The 13,563-nt window shown below is 46.2% G+C and overlaps 1 protein-coding gene and 1 long non-coding RNA gene across 2 annotated transcripts in view; both read right to left on the reverse strand.

Moving 5' to 3' along the window:
• The window catches only part of elovl6 (ELOVL fatty acid elongase 6), a 557,878-nt gene that overhangs the window by 426,495 nt on the left and 117,820 nt on the right, over nucleotides 1–13,563 (reverse strand). The window lies entirely within an intron of this gene.
• LOC140347600 (uncharacterized) lies at nucleotides 573–5,285 on the reverse strand. The gene is made up of 3 exons (XR_011924388.1): nucleotides 5,203–5,285; nucleotides 4,592–4,652; nucleotides 573–615 (listed from the first exon to the last, which is right to left on the reverse strand). It is a non-coding gene; the product is annotated as an uncharacterized lncRNA (long non-coding RNA).

Consider the following 13,563-nt stretch of genomic DNA (forward strand, 5'->3'; position numbering starts at 1 on the left):
ATACCAAACCAGGATTTACGTTCACATTGAAGGGACAGACTTCCCCAGAGGCAAAGTTGGTACAGAAATGTTAGTTTGTTCCCATTCTCACCGACCTTATCATAAAACTCATGTAACTGGTTGAAGGCCGACTCCATGCAGCAGTTTTGATGCACAGTGTGGTGTGACATGCCAATCTCTGTCTGCGCTATCGGCCTCTACAACTTCAGAGCTCTCACACTTGCCAGACATAGGATCTGGTTGGGCAACATAACGGTGTGTTTTTTCGCCTGGAAGTCTCTAGAAATCTGACACTTTAATGAACAAAATGAAAAAGAACAAACTCGTTCACAGACACCAGAAGGAACGTCATATCATCGTTCGTCGGCAGTAATACAGTTTGTTCAGTTCACGTTTACCAAAATTATGAACGCGTTCAGGCACAACACTGATTACAGAAGTACTATAGTAATAGTACAACAGTATTACAGTAAATGTACTGGAGTACTTTTACCTTGACAGATGCAGTAAAAGGAACTCTGATATTCTTCGTGCGATTGGTGAAGCGGTTGGGGGGCGTGGCCTGGACCTCCCAAGGCCGAGGGGCGGGCTGAGTGTAGAAATCTGCGGCTTCACCTGTTAATCAACCATAGACATCTAATCAGAGCAGGACATAAGATAAGATAAGATATTCCTTTATTGTCCCACATGGGGAAATTTCATTGGTGCAACGCAGGTAGATACAGAGGTAGATACAGAAGAACAGATCACTTATAGGAAGTCTGAAAAACACTTTCAGTAGAAGATCTCCTATAAATAAATAAAAACTCCCATAGACAAATAAATAAATAAATACATAAATACCATTGCATGTGATCACGACAGTAATTGCACATGAATATGTGTCACGACAGCACATAGGTTGCACATGAATTGCACATGAATTCCAACAGCAATTGCACATATGACAGAATTGCACATGGTTAGGTCAGTATTGCGAGTGTTCAGTACTAACAGTTTTTGTTATAAAGTCTGACAGCAGCAGGAAGGAAAGACCTACGGAACCTCTCCTTCGCACATCGAGGGTGGATCAGTCTCTCACTGAAGCTGCTCTCCAGAGCGGAGAGAGTGTCCTGCAGGGGGTGACACTCATGGTCCAGCATAGATGTGAATCTAGCCAGGACCCTCCTGTCCCCCACCTCCTGCACCGAGTCCAGAGCACAGCCCAGGACGGAGCTGGACTTCTTGATGACTCTGTCCAGCTTCTTCCTCTCCCTCTCTGTGATGCTGCTGCTCCAGCAGGCCACACCGTACAGGAGGGCTGATGCCACCACAGAGTCGTAGAAGGTCTTCAGGAGTGGCCCTGTCACTCCAAAAGACCTGAGTCTCCTCAGGAGGTAGAGCCGACTCTGGCTCTTCCTGTACAGTGCGTCCGTGTTATGAGTCCAGTCCAGTTTGTGGTTCAGATGAACACCCAGGTACTTGTATGAGTCCACTCTCTCAATGTCCCGTCCCTGGATGTTCACTGGTGAGGGGGCAGTGGGGTGGCGTCTGCGGAAATCCACCACCATCTCCTTGGTCTTCCCCGCGTTGATGAGGAGGTGGTTCCGCTGACACCAGTCCACAAAGTCCTGCGCCAGTCCTCTGTACTCCGCGTCATCGTCGTCCGTGATGAGTCCGATGATAGCAGAGTCGTCAGAGAACTTCTGCAGGACACAGCTGTCCGTGTCATGTCTGAAGTCTGCAGTGTAAAGGGTGAAGAGAAAGGGCGCGAGGACAGTGCCCTGGGGCGCCCCCACACTGCAGGTCCGAGTGTCAGACACACAGTTCCGGGCTCTCACAAACTGGGGTCGGTCTGTGAGGTAGTCCAGGATCCACTCTGCCAGGTCATACTCCACACCAGCCGTCTCCAGCTTGTCCCTCAGGAGCAGCGGCTGGATGGTGTTGAAGGCGCTGGAAAGATCGAAGAACAGAATCCTCACAGAGCTGCCAGGCTTTTCCAGGTGAGAGAGAGAGCGGTGCAGCAGGGAGATGACGGCGTCCTCCACTCCGATGCCAGACCGATATGCAAACTGCAGCGGGTCCATGGCTGAGCTCACGGTGGAGCGGAGTCGGTCCAGGACTAGCCGCTCCAGTGTCTTCATCAGGTGGGACGCGAGAGCCACTGGCCTGAAGCTGTTGAGGTCTTTGGGGCGCGGTGTCTTAGGCACAGGTACCAGACAGGAGGTCTTCCAGACCTGTGGTACCACCCTCAGCTTCAGGCTCATGTTGAAGACATGCTCCACAACTCCACACAGTTCATCTGCGCAGGACTTAAGGAGCCTGGGGCTGATGCCATCAGGTCCTGCTGCCTTCCTCACTTTAATCCTCTTCAGCTCACTCCTCACCTGTGCTGCTGTGACAGTCAGTGGTTGGCAGGGGGACTGTGTGCTGGGGGGATGGGTGAGTCCAGGCGAAGTGGGGAGCCGATGGAGGAACAGATGCAGGGCATTGTCCAGCTGTGGAAGAGGGAGCATGCAGCTGTGCAGGGGGAGGGGCGGGTGACCGATCAAACCTCAAGAAGTGAGCATTTAAATCATTCACCCACTGTAGATCCCCCTCTGTCTGGGCAGGGGGGATTTTGAAGCCCGAGATGGTTTTCAGGCTCCTCCACACTCCCTGAATGTTCTTTTGCTGCAGCTGCTCCTCCATCCTCCTCTTGTAGCCGGCCTCAGCCTGCCTGATCTTCCTCCTCAGCTCCTTCTGCACAGTCCTCAGCTCCTCCTTGTTCCCTGACCTGAAGGCTCTCTTCTTCTCCTTCAGCAGAGCCTTCAGTTCACGGTTAATCCATGGCTTGTTGTTTGGAAAACACCGCACCGTCCGGGAGGGAACCATGTTCTCAAAACAGAAGTTGATGTAGTCCGTGATGCACTCTGTGATGGTGTTGATGTCCTCCCCATGTGGGTCATAAAGCTCAGTCCAGACAGTGGTGCTGAAGCAGTCCCTCAGAGCCTCCTCGCTCTCAGCAGACCACATCCTCACCTCACGGGACACCACAGGCTGCCTGCGCACGATGGGTTCATACACAGGCCTCAGATGTACAAGGTTGTGGTCCGAGCTGCCCAGGGGAGGGAGGGGGGAAGAAGAATAAGCCTCCTTGGTGTTGGCAAAAAACAAGTCCAATGTTCTATTCTCTCTGGTGGGGCAGGTAACATACTGGGTGTATGTTGGTAGAACAGAAGAGGGAGAAGCGTGGTTAAAGTCACCAGAGATGAGGAAGAGAGCCTGTGGATGCTGTGTTTGCAGCCTACAAGTGCAGGAGAGCAGTGCTTCACAAGCATTTTCAGCATTGGCAGACGGGGCCACATAGACTGCGATCAAAATCACATGTGAGAACTCCCGGGGCAGATAGTATGGCCTCATGCCAATAGCCAATAGTTCAATATCCTTGTTACATAGCTGCTCCCTCACTGTGCAATGTTCGGGTTTGGACCAGCTCGTGTTCACATACACCGCCAGACCTCCACCTCTTTTCTTCAAGCATTCTTTCGTTCTGTCCGCCCGCAGCAGATGAAAATTGTCCAAACCTACAATAGAGTCTGGCATTTCTGCTGTTAACCAGGTCTCTATGAAAATCAAGACGCTGCTGTCCCTATAAATCCTCTGGGACCGCATGAGGCTCGCTATTTCCGTCATTTTATTTTGAAGGGACCTCACGTTACCCATGACTACGGCGGGAACCGACTTCCTGTTTGTCCCTCTCTTCTCTCGGAGTTTACGTCCAGCCCGTCTGCCTCGTTGCGTTTTCCTTAGGATGTCCGCCGGGATAACGTGACGATCTCCGGGTAAGACGACTGTTCTCCGCAGTTTCATGAGTTCCTCCTTTGTGTAAACGCGGTACGGCGCCGGGCGGGGGGCGGGGCCGGAGCCGGGGGGCGGGGCCGGAGCCGGGGGACTCAGAGCCAAGACACATCGCAACGACACGACGAAAACACTCAATCCAGCCGAATAAAGTCAAAACAAGTTAATTTAAAGCGATTCCAGTGCGTGTCCCGATCGTTCGTGAAGTTCCTCTTTCATATAAACGTGTACCGACGACTCGCCGTACTTTAGCGCGGCCGGAGGGCGCGGGGAGGGGGGGGCTGGTGGGCTCGCTCGGAGCTAGCTCACGTCACAACAACACAACGAACTCAACGAAAAACGCTCAAATCCAGCCGAAAAAAGTCAAAAACAGTTGAATTAAAAAACTATTCCAGCGCGTGTCCCTATCGTACAGTAAAATAGAAAAAATATACTTACTATATTTACAAAATATAGGAGATAAAGCACAATAAGTGTGAGAAAGAAGAGAGAGCGTTTACACCGGGCTGCCAGCTGTACCAGCGCCTTATGACGTATGACAGAGTGTGAAAAAGCCAATCAGAGGCCAGGACAGAGTGTGAAACAGCCAATCAGAGGCCAGGACAGAGTGTGAAACAGCCAAGGCCAGGACAGAGTGTGAAACAGCCAATCAGAGGCCAGGACAGAGTGTGAAACAGCCAATCAGAGACCAGGACAGAGTGTGAAACAGCCAATCAGAGGCCTGGACAGATTGTGAAACAGCCAATCAGAGGCCAGGACAGAGCAGACTTACCTTGGTGAGGTTTCTGGTTCCACTCGGTCGATCTGGACTCGGTGTAAGTCTCCAAACAATACTGAAACAACAACCTATTTACACAAACAAAGGAGTAAACAAGTGACAAGCCCTGGCAACAGTGTGAGCGTCTGAGGCTAGCGCTTTAGCCCTTAACTCTGCGTGTTTACAGGAACACGAGTCTGGTCCACGAGCGGGCGGAACCATCCATCCATCCATTTTCTACCGCTTGTTCCCTTTCGGGGTCGCGGGTGACTGGAGCCTATCCCAGTGACTTTGGGCCTTAGGCGGGGTACACCCTGGACAGTGGCCAACTTGTCGCAGGGCCGGGCGGAACCAGCACCCGCTTAAAGGAGCCAATCAGAACCTATACCAAGAGAAGGTGCGACCCGTACGTGTTGAAGCTCTGCATGTTTATACTGTTTTTACCCTGTGTTTATACTGTTTTACCCTGTGTTTTTACCCTGTGTTTGTACTGTTTTTACCTTGTGTTTTTGCCCTGTGTTTGTACTGTTTTTACCCTGTGTTTATAGTGTTTTACCTTGTGTTTTTACCCTGTGTTTTTACCCTGTGTTTGTACTGTTTTTACCCTGCGTTTATACTGTTTTTACCCTGTAAGTGTTGAAGCTCTGCTTGCTGGTGATGACTCCGTCTTTGGCCGGCGCTGAGCTCAAGCAGCAGTGTCCAGAGGCAAACGTCTTGAAGGCCTCGTGAGCCTCGTCCTCAGAGATGGAGGGAATACTGAGGAGGAGGGGGAGGAGGAGGAAGAGGAAGAGGAAGAGGAAGAGGAGCTTCCATCATTAAAAAGGCCTGTTCCACTGCAACTCACACTTTTGAATCATCATTTTTAATAAACACTTTATCTACAGCTCATGGTTCACCAAAGAGTAGTTTTATAGTGTTGTTTGTGAGGTAAACAGTAGTTTTATAGTATTGTTTGTCAGGTAAAAAGTAGTTTTATAGTATTGTTTGTCAGGTAAACAGTAGTTTATAGTGTCGTTTGTCAGGTAAACAGTAGTTTATAGTGTTGTTTATGAGGTAAACAGTAGTTTTATAGTGTTGTTTGTGAGGTAAACAGTAGTTTACTGACCACCAGAAGGCGGTGCTGTAGCACATGTGCAGTTTGACCTTGGATGGCGCCTGGAGGTCATATATTCCCTTTGTCTCGCGTGCGGTTCGAACGTTGCAAAGCTCTTGACTCTTCAGGGCCTTCAAGTGCTACGACTTTGCGGTTGGAGCGGTGGACTTCGCCCTCCGAGCGACATCGATTCACATCTCGCTGGGAGATTTACAGGTATTTTGAAAACGACTAACTGTGTTTGCGTTTGCTGTGGATTGTTGGTGAAGGCGACGCCCTCACACTTTCCGTCGTTTCAGCCACGTTAAGCCGTCTTCAACTGGTTGAGCTATTGCTAACGGTGTTAGCGGTTGTTTGGTTGTGTAAGTTTAAGCCTCTTAAAGCGTAAGCGGTACACAACGTTTAGTTTTTGTTGTTCTCTCTGGGTTTTAGGTCCACGTGGTTGTGCCCCAACCTTAGTTTGTTTGCCCTAATTGGTGATGGCAGCGAGTGCGCCCCCGCTCCCGGTTTGGGCTTCTGTACGGCTGGCATGCCTTGGCCCTAACCACCTGAGGGAGGCGCTTTCGGATGATCCATGCATGAACTGCAGTTATATGCCACAGGCGGTTAGAGTGTCGAGGTTGGCAGAGTTGACCTTGATGGGTGACAATGACCTCCCGCCCTCGGGCCGAGACGCTCATAACGCCTCTCTGAGCCCGCAGGCCCCGACGGTCCAGATAAAAAGGCCATGTCAGATCGAGGCCTGACATCCAGAGTGGAACAGTTATCTAACGTGTGTTAGTTAACGTGTGGGCGTGTGTGTGGTTGTGCGTGTGGGCATGCGTGTGTGTGGGCGTGCGTGTGGGCGTCCGCGTGTGTGGGCGTGCGGGGGGTAGATCGCTGAAAGAACATCAGACATCTTCAGGACTAAAGCGGGACTAAAGCGGGGACTAAAGCAGGTCTAAAGCAGGTCTAAAGCAGGACTAAAGCAGGTCTAAAGCAGGTCTAAAGCAGGACTAAAGCAGGTCTAAAGCAGGACTAAAGCAGGACTAAAGCAGGTCTAAAGCAGGTCTAAAGCAGGACTAAAGCAGGTCTAAAGCAGGACTAAAGCAGGACTAAAGCAGGTCTAAAGCAGGACTAAAGCAGGTCTAAAGCAGGACAAAAGCAGGACAAAAGGAGGACAAAAGCAGGATTAAAGCAGGTCTAAAACAGGACTAAAACAGGACTAAGCAGAGTCTTTCTCTTGGAGCTCACACAGTTCAGGATCAGGTTTCAGACTTGGTCCAGAGAAAACCTCAGCTGTTTGTTTCCGTCACAGATGTTCTGAAGTAACACTCTAACTCTTTAGGTTCTGGTTTTGTTTGAAGCTGGAGAAGAACTTTCACTGTGATTGAAATGGAGCCGCTGATGAAGCAGCCAATAGGAGTCAGGCTAGCTGAAAGGGGGCGGGTCTATCTCAGGTGCAGGTGATTACAGGGTTTGGTTTCTGCTGCGATCACCTGCACCAGCAGGTTCTACCATCTCACCTGGTCCAGGTCAGGTGTGTGGATCTGTGACTTCAACTGAACTAAACCTGAAACCAGGTCTTAACCAGGTTGTTGTGGAAAAATATAATCTGGCCCTTTGCTTTTCAATTTTCAAATTCTATCTTAATTTGATTTAGTTCTAACACAGTCAACAGCCTGACACAACTCCTCTTGGCCTGGAAATCTACATGTCCGGACCTCCTGGAGTGGTTAGGAAGTCCCACGTTATGTTTCACATTAGGCAAGACATGTGAATTGAATTAATGCAAATGTTATGTACTGTCTCCTTCCTGAAACCACTGTTTCTTTGATGTCCCATTTTCTCCTTGATTCCTTTGTACCTGAGAGACCAGTGACCAGGAACTTCTGTGTGTGTGGTCATGTGACTACGGGTATAAATATGTAGGACATGGGACAAGAGGGAGATTCTGATCATGTAATGTACCAGAGAGAGAGAGAAACGCCCGATTGAATCACCTTAACATTGAGACAAAGCAACTCGCCTCCTTGCCTTATTTTTGCCATTACAAGGTCTAAACCGGGACCAAACCGGGACCAAACCGGGTCTAAACCGGGTCTAAACCGGGACCAAACAGGGTCCAAACCGGGACCAAACCGGGACTAAACCGTGTCCAAACCGGGTCTAAACCGGGACCAAACCGGGTCTAAACCGGGACCAAACCAGGTCCAAACCGGGACTAAACCGTGTCCAAACCGGGTCTAAACCGGGACTAAACCGGGTCTAAACCGGGTCTAAACCGGGACTAAACCGGGACTAAACCTGGTCCAAACCAGGTCTAAACCAGGTTTGCGGACCTGTTTAGACACATTGATCCGAGTCTTGTTTAAAAGGTTTTATGTTCAAAGTGAATAAAGAAGGTTAAAGACTTTTACCGCTGCTGTTCATGTTCACGCGCACGCGCAGAGGGTCTTCAGCTGAGTCCGGTCAGAGTCAGGAACAGGACCAGGTCTTATCTATGGTCTGCACCAAGAGGAGGTGTGCACCAGGAGGAGGTCTTATCTATGGTCTGCACCAAGAGGAGGTGTGCACCAGGAGGAGGTCTGATCTATGGTCTACACCAGGAGGAGGTCTGCACCAGGAGGAGGTCTGAGGTCTGCACCAGGAGGAGGTCTGCACCAGGAGGAGGTCTGAGGTCTGCACCAGGAGGAGGTCTGCACTCATGGTCCCGTTACACTTAACACGCACTGCTCCCGTGTCATCAACTATTTTATTTTGTTTTTCAGTATTTGATCATCTTTGGTCCAGGTTTGATTTTCCCCCGAAGATTATGTTACTGTGGAATGTGCCCCTTCCCCCTTCTCTCTCCCTCCCTCTCTCTCTCACTCACTCACTCACTCACTCACTCACTCACTCACTCTTCTCTTGTGTCTCATACGCTGAATAGGAAAATGATTGCAAGAAACTATTATTATTATGTCCCACACAAATATTTAACCACATACACAAAGTCAAGACATTATTAGCAGCAGATTCTACAATAAAATGATCAACAACTACAGTCAAATTTAAATGTAGGACTTTTATAATACTATGGTCACAAGTCGGGCGGAAATTGATGCTTATTTTAGTAGTTAACTAAATAGCGATTATTTATATTGGACATTGAGACTTTTTAAATACATCTTTATCAAATAAAGGATGAAAGGCAGAAGGCTTCTAGACAGAGAATATTTACAGTGTTTTATTCATGTAAATTAGAAGTTTATACTTTTTTCACATTTTGATTTAGCAATGTTACTGTCTTTGTTCTTTTCTTAAGTATTTTACTGTCTGTATAGTTAGAAAATCCTTACGATTATCAAAACACAACTAGTCACGATTTGTGGAGTCACAAGTATGCAAACTATTATCAGACAAACTACAAGTGCAAGCTTCAGACTGCTCTGTGCCACCTGCTGGCTTTAATTGGATTGCTTTCCCTTTCCCATGGCATATTTATCAATGGATTTAACTTATAAAATGCAATACTATAGTAAAGAGTGCAAAAGTGCTTAATAATGCATAGCACGGGGCTTTTGATCTACTTTCTATCACACAACCACGGAGACAGACAGTATAAAAATGCAGTGCAGCATGTAGCAACAGATAAATGCAGTGTGCCCAGTGTCTCCAGGGGGCGCCCTTACACCTACTGTATTTCACTGTAATAGTCCATGTTCTGGGCTGAGGTCTCTCCCAGAGGATCCAGGCTTTAAAGTGAGAAGATGGTAACCCCGGCAGGCAGCAAAACCACCAGCTACAGCACAGAGGGGGAAAGAATTCAACTCCTGCTCGAGATCATACTTCAGAAACAGTTCAACAAATGTGACTCAGTTCAGGAAAGACGTGGTGAAGAGGAGGCGATGGAGAGGCTGAGGAAGGGAATAGTTCTGCTGCTGTGATAGGAAGGAGGGCTGACATTACAGGAGGAAAGATGTTTATATCACAGCATGAACAATTTCAGTTTTATTGGAGAGATTTAGGGGAAAATAGACCTTAGTGTAACAGCAACAAATGAGGTGTCTTGATATATTGAATGTGTAGTTGGTTAGTTTAAATCCTATACCTTAATTTGAATTCAATAATTTGTTTAATTGGATAAAGCTTATCTAAAATACACAGGGTTCATGTTTTTGATGCCACTTTTATGAACCCGAAACGTTTAATTTCTGTTCTTCCCATTAGATTGAACAAAGACCAAGATCATGTTGTACTGTTTGTGATTTTTGTGTATTAATACTTGTTCAAATGTGTATCCATCCATCATTCTAATTATAGTATTGATATCTGATTTTGAGACATTTTAAGATGTCCAAATTGTGATGCTTTTTATTGTGTTAATTGTTGCACAATCCATTTAATGACCTTTAAAGAAGAAAATCAATTGAGTAAAACTCTGATTCCTTCTGATTACCTGCCTTATCAAATCCTTAAAACCCCATGTCATTTCCCCCAAAACTGTAGCTGATTCTGATCCTTTGGAGAACAAACAAATGAAGTCTTTATGAGGCTGAGACTTTGTGTAGTTTTGGCTTCTGTTCTCTGATTTCCTTGGCTTACAAGGCATCACAAGCGCTGCACAGGGGGAAAATCTGATTTCAAATCCTGTTTTGGGGGTAAACATAAAGAAAAGTAAAGATGCTGTTTTTTTCTTTAATCCAGGCGAAATGCCCTTAAAAGGTATTTCGCGGGTTAGAGCAAACTGATCCAGAGTCTTCCCAGAGTGTTGTTTTTAGTTTACTAAAATAGTGGGTTGGAGCTTTCTTTTCACATTTTACATGCCCAGGAGTCTTTCTTGTCAGGAAGTTGACAAAATAGAATGTAAAAAATGTTTTAATACATTTCTCTTCTCACTACACTGTAACCATTGTGAGCCTGCTGTTTGCCTTCTGTCCACAGACAGAGTGGGTGTGAATTAAAATTCTGTCCGTGTGGTTGGTTCTGAGCAAGGCCTTACTGCTCCTTGGTTTGGACAGGTGCCACTGCGGCGTTCCCCAGTGGAACGTGTCAGTCCCTCTGTCTCAGTCTGCAGCCAGCGTCCGTCTTCTCACGTTGGCTACATCTGCATAGAAACAAGAATCTACTGTAAACATCACAATAACGCACCACATTAATATGCTGAGTAGTCAGATTATACAAGGATTTCTCCAGAGAATCGGTTGGATCACTTGGTCCAGTCGACATGCAGGTCAAAACCTGCAAAATCCATATTGACACAAATAAATATCTCGCTTTTTTTAGTATCCCGATAGTCAGACAAAAGTTTACTTTACAACATACGGTTTTGCATATCTTTCACCCTAAATTCTCAATATTATCTACATTTTGATAAAAGCAGTTCTAGCAAAGTAATTTAGCATTTGACATATACAACTTGTAGCTCTAATGACTAATAAAAGCAGCATACCAAATAATGAAACACCAGTAGCCTAGCCTTGTTACTCTACTTTAAAATGTTACTATTCTAATTTTCAGCTACATTTCTACAACAGTCTTGTAGAAATAAAACACAAATTTAGCAAACCGGAGTGGTGCTGGTCTCCAGAGTCACCACCTGCACCGCTCTGCCCACGGTCACGGACTGGAGCTAGAGATGCAGGATTCTCAGACTGTTGACTTGGTTTGTGCTGCTGTGAAACCAGCTTACAGAAGTATATTCATATATACCATATGGCACCATGAACAGCGCCTATTTCAATTACTAGGAAAGACTGGCCCGGTTTGGTCCGACCTGCATCGGTGGAGCAAGGCTGCAAGAAAAAAAAGGTAAGAGTTGGCGTGTTTGATTAATAGAATAATTCTATTCTCAAGTGTTCACCTTTGGCGCATTAGTGTCGGAGAAGTGAGGAGAAAGATACGTCAATGGTGCGTGTGGTTAGTATAAAAGAAACAGAAGGGAAAGCGGGGAATGAGCGAGTGTGTGTTGGCCTGTGCGCGGCCATGAACAGGCCCCGCGGTGGCTCAGCAGATAAATGGAGACTCTACAAACGGAGACGGACTGGCTCCATCACACATAGCAACCTACTTTTAACTCTGCAGCTATTTTTACGTTCATCTCATTCATAATAGTGGTCCCCCAGAGCCTCAGAAAGACATCCTGGACCGCATCCATACTGGTCACAAGGGTGTGGAAAAATGCAAAAACAGAGCACAGAACATACTGTTACTCTGGAAGAGCAGTGCCTACATCAAGGGACCGCTACTATCACACTGGTTCTTCACATGAATCATGAGGTTTGTTTAAACAGAGCAAGGCCCCTGAAGATCATGAGATCAAGCCGGCTTAAGGCGCCTTACAAGGCGGTGCAGCCGGTAAGAAAAGCAACTACAGCGCCTTCATGGATTATTGAGTCCAACTGCATGATGGGAAATGCAGTGCTGTCTAACACATGAGAATTCAGCGCACTGACATTTTATTGGACCAGATCTGATTTGATCAGAAACGTAAAGTCCCGTAGTTCTGCTCCGTTCCTCCTCATCTCATCTGTCTACTTTTATATCATTACAGATGGTCCAAATGAGACTGAAAAGGCCCAGGATGTTGAACATACAGACAGCATAAGTAATATATGATCGTTCACCATAGATCAAGACCAAGCTTAATTGTGTATTGTTTTTTACTCTGATGTGTGTGTCAGTCTGTGGTTTGTGAGGGAGACAGGAGCATGCACAAAGGTTGATTTAGTTTTATTCATTGCCACACAGATCTGCCCTTTACCCATGACACTGCGGGATCTGAGGTCGCCATGTTCTCGGGCTAGTGATGGGAAAAGTGAAGCCTCGTGAAACAGCAAAGCATTTTTATAAGAGATCTTCTACTGAGAGTGTTTTTCAAACTTCCTATAAGTTATTTGTTCTTTTCTTCTGTATCTACCTCTGTATCTACCTGCGTTGCATCAATGGAATTTCCCCATGTGGGACAATAAAGGATTATCTTATCCTATCTTATTTGAACCAAACATTTCGAGGCTTCTCACAGTTTGAAACGCTTCTCCAGAGTGACATCTAGTGGTATGTTTTAGTACTATCACATCCACAGTGGTTCAAACTAAATTCTATGTGCTATGGAAACCAATAAAATACTTTTATTTTAGTTGTGTGTATTACTGATGCAACAGCATTTCTAGAATGATATTAATATAATAGTAAATATATTTGATAAAAGCGAGGAATCTTTTTACATTTAAGGTTTTATTTTAAAAATGGTCCTACATTTTCCTTCTGTGGAGGGACACATCTGTGCTTTTATTCTCTTACTTTGGAAAAGCAGTCAAATCCAAGGACAGGGCAGCCTTTGACACACAAACTCATGTCTGCAAGGCCAGAGTGCTAAACACTGCTCCAATGTGGCAACATCTGATTGCCAATGTGAAAAAGTGGTACAAACTCTAGAGGTGTGCCTATCATAAAATTTTGACTTATTTTGCGTATCACAAAGAATCAATGTAGTTTCGATGATTAAACACCTTTTTTAAACTTTGTGGAGCAGGTTGAGACTTTATAGAGTCATAGATCTGAAACATATTCTGTTCTGTGGTTCATTTAAAGCCCCCAGTGACACACCCGGGAAACAACAGAGGTTCATGAAGCGTCTGAGTCACGAGATCAGCGCTTTGATTCACGTTTTGGAGCAGTTTTCGAAATTGTGACAAAACAACTGTTTCAATACGGCCATCACTAGGTAAAGCCTCCAGGAGCCACATGGAAGCTGTGCATAATGGGGCAGCTAAGTCATATGCTAATTAGCTACATTTACGTTTTAGCACCTGAGGGGAAAAGGAGAGATTAGGTGGTAAATCCTCTTTCATCATTTATAGGCTGAATATGTTGACACTTTTACACTTTATTTGACATCTTTTTGAAGAATATCTTTATTGCAGTCAGCACT

This window comes from Eucyclogobius newberryi, unplaced genomic scaffold, assembly GCF_026437365.1.
Source record: "Eucyclogobius newberryi isolate DKJ021-1_F unplaced genomic scaffold, fEucNew1.0.hap1 SCAF_11, whole genome shotgun sequence".
Lineage (NCBI taxonomy): Eukaryota > Metazoa > Chordata > Actinopteri > Gobiiformes > Gobiidae > Eucyclogobius > Eucyclogobius newberryi.